Here is a 6259-nt window from a genome sequence, read left to right as displayed (position 1 = left end):
TGAATTTAAATCTCTCGTTGTTCCTCTTAGCAATAGTGGCAGTCTGTGTGGATTCAATCACCTTCCAACACATAAGGCACATCTACATGAGAGATGTTAATGTGTGCTAGCAGCAAATTGCAGCAAGGGAACTTTAGCTTAGATATTGGGAAGAATGTTCTTACTAGGAGGGTAGTAAAACACTGGAACCGGTTACCCAGAGAGGTGGTGGAATCTTCGTCCCTGGAGGTGTTTAAAACCCAGCTAGACAAAGCTTTGGCTGGAATAGTCTAGTTGGGGATGGCCCTGCCTTGAGCAGGGGGTTGGACTAGATGACCTCCTGAGATCCCTGCCAACTCTAGTTTTCGATGATTCTATGATTGATGAATATATGAATCTATAATTAGCCTAATTTAATGTGCGTTATGGGTGTGCATCTATACATGCACACCCTTACTGTGCATTAAAAATGGCTAATCATGGCTAAATATGACACCTGGAAACTCCGCTGTAAGCTGGCCTGCTTGCTGCTCCTCGGTCCCAAACATTTCCCTTTTCCCTGCTAACCTGCTTCCTCTCAACAAGCTTACAGTGAAGGAAGGTGAAAGAATTTTTAGGCAAACTCCTCAGTGAACTTCCCCTTCCTCTAGATTCTAGTTAAATGAGGGGCTTAAGTATTGGTCTAACTGCTGAGTGTTAGCCACCTACACTAAATATATGTAGGTTAGTTTCCTTTAATTAAAGAAAGAACTTATCTTAAAGACTTCCCTTCAAAGAGTGGGATGGCAAACTGAACGACAAAGTGACTTGTAAGCTTCCTTACTTGCTGCCACTGCTCGCTCACTCTCTGGTCACTCAGGGAGTCTCCTTTTATACCCTCCTGGGCCTGGACTGGCTCCACCACCTTGTTAGGCCTTTTGTCAGACAGAGGCAGGAATTACCTAGCTAGCAATACCCCCAGATGCTCAGAGCACAAGCCCAAACACGCACAGCCCACCAAACAAACACTCAGCAAGCCAAACACATAGGCAACCCTGGCTCACTTACCTGCCCAGAGCAGAATCTGGTGGTGCCTGGTACCTCTTGCACTTCCTCTTCTTGCTCCCATAGGACTGTTTGCAAACTGCCCTGTTTGCTGCCCTTGTTCGCTCATAGATATAAGTCTGTTACAGGTTTAGCTATGAACCTGACTCTTCAGCGCAAAATGGAGACTCTGTCAGCTGTGGACATCTCCAGCTCAATCCCTATGGTGGGTCAAAATGATGACCAAATATGTCCCACCTTCTCTTTGCACCCTTAGCTCCTTCAGTCTTCCTCCCAGCCAATCTAGCGAACTGCCTGGGGACTTCCTGAAACCCTCTGAAGAAGTGGCAAGGTTTGGGACCAACCACCTTGACATGCATTTTTAACATGTCAGATTGGCACCATGTTGCTCTGTGAGATCAGGGAAACAGTTGACCCAGTATATGTGCATCCACCAGACACAAGTTCCAGCTTTTATTGAATTTACAGGAAAAATCTCCTCTGAGATGCAGCTGAGAAACTTAAAGTTTGCCCAGCTCCGTATCTTTATATCTTACCTGCCACATGGGTTAGAGTGCAATTATACAAGATTTTCACATCCACGGCATTATGGACAGTCCTCAGGAGCCAGGTATGCCCGGGTGAAGATGCACAGGATGTAAGGATCCAGGTCCGCAGCACTTGTCAGACATGGGATCTCAGAGTGGAGATTGTGAAGGTGGCCTGTCTGCTCCTTTGATCTGAAGCTGGCTGTGAGCCAGGGCATGGCTCAGTATAGTACAGGAAAACCCTGGTTAGGCTTCCTGTCAGCAATGGAGAGATGTTGCAAAGTACTCACTGTTGGTGGGTGGAGGCAGCATGCAGGGCTGTTCTTCCCAGGGTCAACCCTACCACATTTAGGACCAGAATCTACCAGCACCCCTAGACCTGGCTCCAGCTGTCTGAAGCTATAGGCAACCTTAAAGCTTGTGGCAGAATTAACCCAGTTAACATGCTAACACAGAAGCTGGCATGGAATGGGGAAGGATTATTTGGATACTTTTAACTGGGCATCTTCATAAATTCAGACTTTCTTTTCTAAACATACAAGTTTCTCTTTTCAGTTCCTGGCTTTCTGATGACCAGAGTATTCAAATCTCCAGTGCTGTTAAGGAACTTCCCTACTCAGTTCATATTTTTCACCATAACAACTCAGCCTTAACATACCTTGTAATATTCTGTGTCTAATTAATACTTGGCTTGTAGATCAGCATGTACTCTCATGCAGAGTGCTTGAGGCTGAAGGGCACCAGAGAAATCCCTCATTCTTCTGAAACCTGTAGAGTCTCACAAAACATTATGCTCACCCTTCAAATGTTAACACAAGACATTCATTTTATTTTCCATTTTGAATGAAGAAATTGCAGATTTTGAGTGTAATTGAAGATCACCCTTTCCTAGAAGTTGTAAAGTGGAGGGTTTGTGCCAATATACTAGTGAATTGCCTGTCAAGAATGACAGCACTAATAAGGGATTTGCCATGGGTATCTGTTAAGCTGACTGAGTGCTGAATCTAGCTGTGGGAGCCTGGGGAGGGGATCTTTATGTGAAGAGCTGGCACTAACAGGAGACCCAGGGAGTGGTCCTCTTCCTTTCTGGGACTTTGCTGATATGAGTCATATGCTAGTGCCAAGAAAAAAAACCCAACCAAAACTCCACCTACAGCTAATGTAGCATGGATTTAGGAGCCTAAGTCAGTGACCTGATTTTGAAAAGAACTGAATGTCCAGCAGTTCCCATTGTCTTTGCTGGACGCTTCTGGATGCTCTATCCTTTAGAAGAATTAGGGCATTTCTTTAGAGGCCTAAATCAAAATTCAGGAACCTGAATTTTAGGCTCCCATTCTTGAAAACCTAATGCAAAGCTCTGCTTCAGAGTTCATCTGAGGGCAGCTCTGTGGGGCTCCCAAGTGCTGCAGTGAGGAAAAGTACTTTGATGGCCTGTAAAGGATCATTTGTCTATGAGAATTCCTTTTTGACCAAAACAGGCACATTTTTAGGGGTTATGAGCAAAATCTAATTTTATTCTCTCAGGTTTTTAGCATTTAGAGAAATGGCAACATGTTGTTAAGTCATTTGGGATCAGTTCTTTCATTTACAGCAGTGTGATACGCTGCTTCCCCTTAGTCATGTTGAATGGCATTTTCGTCCACAAATGGTCTTGTTTATTTTGGTTCTGTTTATTTCAGTGGATAAAGGTACTAGGTAATGGGAATAAGGAATCAGAAAGTAACCCTATATCAGAAATAGCTCTGGAAATCAGTGCTGTAACATTACTTTATGTGGCAGGCATGCCAGTAGCAGCCTGGCTGGCTGTTTCAAAAGGTCTTTGAGCCATTGGTGGGACATTCCCACCAATCGGGTGGTGGTGGAGGAGAGGCTGCCTGAAGTCAGACCCTGGGAGGTATATGCGGCAGCTTGGGTCCGCGCCCCTGGTCTGCAGCCAGAGGCGCGGTACACAAGCAACGCACGGAGCAGGGACCCTGGGAGCCGTACAAGGCGACTCGGGTCCACAACCCCAGGCAGGAGGTCAGGAACCCTGAGAGCTGCATGAAGCGGCTCGGATCCCCAACCCCCAGTAAGTGGCCAGGATCTCGGTACAAGGATGGTGCATAGCACAGTCCAAGTAGGACCAAAGCCCTGGAGCCGTATGAGGCGGCTTGTGTCTCCAATCCCTGGCATGAGGCCAGGAAGACTCCAAAACCTGCATGGAGGTTTCTGGGAGTGGACCCAGGCCCCGGGAGCTGTGTGGGGCAGCTGGGGTCTACAACCCCCCTGGCACAAGACCAGACATTTAAAGCTGAAGCCTTACATTGAGGGCCCTGGTGGAAACTGAGATCCCAGAACCCTGTAGGGCGGCTCAGGGCCCCAACCCCCAGCTGAAGAGGAAAGCAGTCAGTGCACACCACAGTGTACAGGGTCACCAGTGGCCAGCAGGCCCAAAGGGAACCAGAGACTCAACAGGAGAGATGGCAACTTGCCAGGAGAGAGACGGAGACCCTCCACCTGGCTCCCTGGAGTTGTGAGTTCCCGGGGAGGGGGAATCCACCCAGGTCAGAGAAGCCAACCACTGGAGGGGAAGCTCAGAAGGACATGGCTCCCCAAGTTTAAAGTTTTATTTTGGGTTAAAGGATATTTTGGCTGGGCTGGGGAAAGCCTGAAGGGCACTGGGGGAGCTTCTTCCCCCTCCTCGCTTCGTGGCCACAGGAACGCAGCCAAGGCTCCAGAATAGCCTGGGCCTTGGGGTTCCTAGAAGAGTTAATTATATTCAAGGGTGTTGTGCCTTATATTTTGTGAGTAGGCACCAAGTATCGTGTGGTTTATATTTCATTATAAGTGTTATAAGTGTAAATTGATAATGTCTAAATTATTGAGTTATATTGAAATCTTTAATCTGATATTATGAGGCTAAGTATTTGATCGAGTGTGTATATATTTGTAGATTTATATTTAATATCTAAGTAGATTTAAATTTTGATAGAGTTTAAGGTTATAAAACACTCGTTGAAGCTTAGGTTAGAATTTTATTATAATAGTTAACTGTATCCTGAGAGAGGTATAGAACCATGTAAATGTTCTAATATTATAAAAGCCTTAATCTGTCTGTCCATCACTCTTTATTTGCACTCTGATTGGCTGACTGAAACAAACAATCAGAGTGAAAATACAGTGTTGGTACAGGAGGTGATGGCGGGGACAGAGAAAAAATAAAAATAATACACACACACACATCATTTACAATAACAAGGATTACAGGCAACTAGCCAATTGCCTATCAAGAATGATGGGGGGTGGGGCAGCGAGCCTGGGGGAGGAGCGGGCCCAGGGGAGGGCAAATACAGGGCTCTGTCCTTGCCTGCTCTTCCTCCTATTATTCTTGGCAAGCGATTGGCTAGTTGCCTATAATCCTTGTTATTGTAAATGGTGTGTGTGTTTGTGTATACATGCTGATATATAATTTTCATCTTTTTCTTATTTATATTGTAATATTAATAAACTTGTATATAGTTAAGTTACAGAGTGTGTTTGTCTGGCTCTCTATAGGGGAAGAGGAAACTGCATCCTGCCAGCAGTTTTCCTATGCAGCACACCTGCCCTGCTAGCATCTGTCTTCAGTGGAAGAAGGGATTACACAACCAGATATACCACGGGTGGGCAAAATACAGCCTGCAGGCCAAATCTGGTCCATGAGGCCTTTCTATCTGGCCTGCAGGGCTCCTAAAAAATTTAGAAAATTAATAGTTATCTTTGGTTCCTGTCAAAAATGACAGGAACCAGGGGCAGTAGGACCCAGGGGAAGCCCCAGTGGGCTCCCACAAAAGCCCGGCCCCACCCTCCAGCCAGAGGCTCCAGCAGGGGCTTCTGGCCTGAGACCATGTGACTGCATCCTGCCAGAAACTCAAGTAAGGGGGTGGGGGGTGGGGAAGGGCAGGGAAGGAGCCGGGGGAAAAGTGGCCCTGGGAAAAGCTGAGCCGGGGGAAAAGCAGCCCCTCCCTCACCCCATGGCTGGTGCCTCACACTGGCTGCCTGTGTCCGCTCAGGACAGCCCTGCACAAGCTATGAGTGGCTGTAGCAGGGAGCACCAGCCATGGGGCAGGGAAGGGGCCACTTTTTCCCGCACTCAGCACCAGCTCCTTCCCCTGCCAGTGAGCAGGGGGTTGGGGCTGCACGTTGCCCCACACCTGTACTGCGGGGCTGGGGGGCACTGGGAATGAGTGGGGCCCACACTGGTGTCTTGGGGCCAGTGCCGGCAGGGTCCAGAGCAGGGCGGCAGGAGTACAGGGTCCCAGCTGATGGGGGCTCTATGGAGCCGGGCCAGGACCCGCCCCTCCCTGCTGGTGCAGCCCAGCCCAGCTCCATAGACCCCTGCCAGCCTGTGCCCTGCTCTGAGCCCCGCCAGTGCTGGCCCTGGGATATTGGTCCCAAGACATTGGTCCCAAGATGGTGACCAGGGGGCAAGGCACCTGTCAAGGAGTGGGGCTACCCATGTGGCCCTTGACAGCTTGCCAAAACTGGGTAAGCAGCCCTCCATCTGAAATAATTGTGCACCCCTGAGATACACACAGGTTACATATACATGAGATCAGAATCATAGAGAAGTAGGGCTGGAAGGAACCTCCAGTGGTCTAGTCTAGTGGTTTTCAACCTCTTCTTGTTTGCAGACACTTAAACAATTTTGAATGGAGGTATGGATCTCTTCAAATTATAAGTGTGGGTAT

At 47.9% G+C, this 6259-nt stretch overlaps 1 long non-coding RNA gene across 1 annotated transcript; it reads right to left on the bottom strand.

Moving 5' to 3' along the window:
- Positions 1-1446: 1446 nt before the first annotated feature.
- Positions 1447-3385, bottom strand: LOC109305590. The gene is made up of 2 exons (XR_002099645.1): positions 2209-3385; positions 1447-1805 (listed from the first exon to the last, which is right to left on the bottom strand). It is a non-coding gene; the product is annotated as an uncharacterized LOC109305590 (long non-coding RNA).
- Positions 3386-6259: the final 2874 nt, after the last annotated feature.

This window comes from Crocodylus porosus, unplaced genomic scaffold, assembly GCF_001723895.1.
Source record: "Crocodylus porosus isolate Cpor-Errol unplaced genomic scaffold, CroPor_comp1, whole genome shotgun sequence".
NCBI lineage: Eukaryota > Metazoa > Chordata > Crocodylia > Crocodylidae > Crocodylus > Crocodylus porosus.
This window is presented reverse-complemented; position numbering and strand designations above follow the sequence as displayed.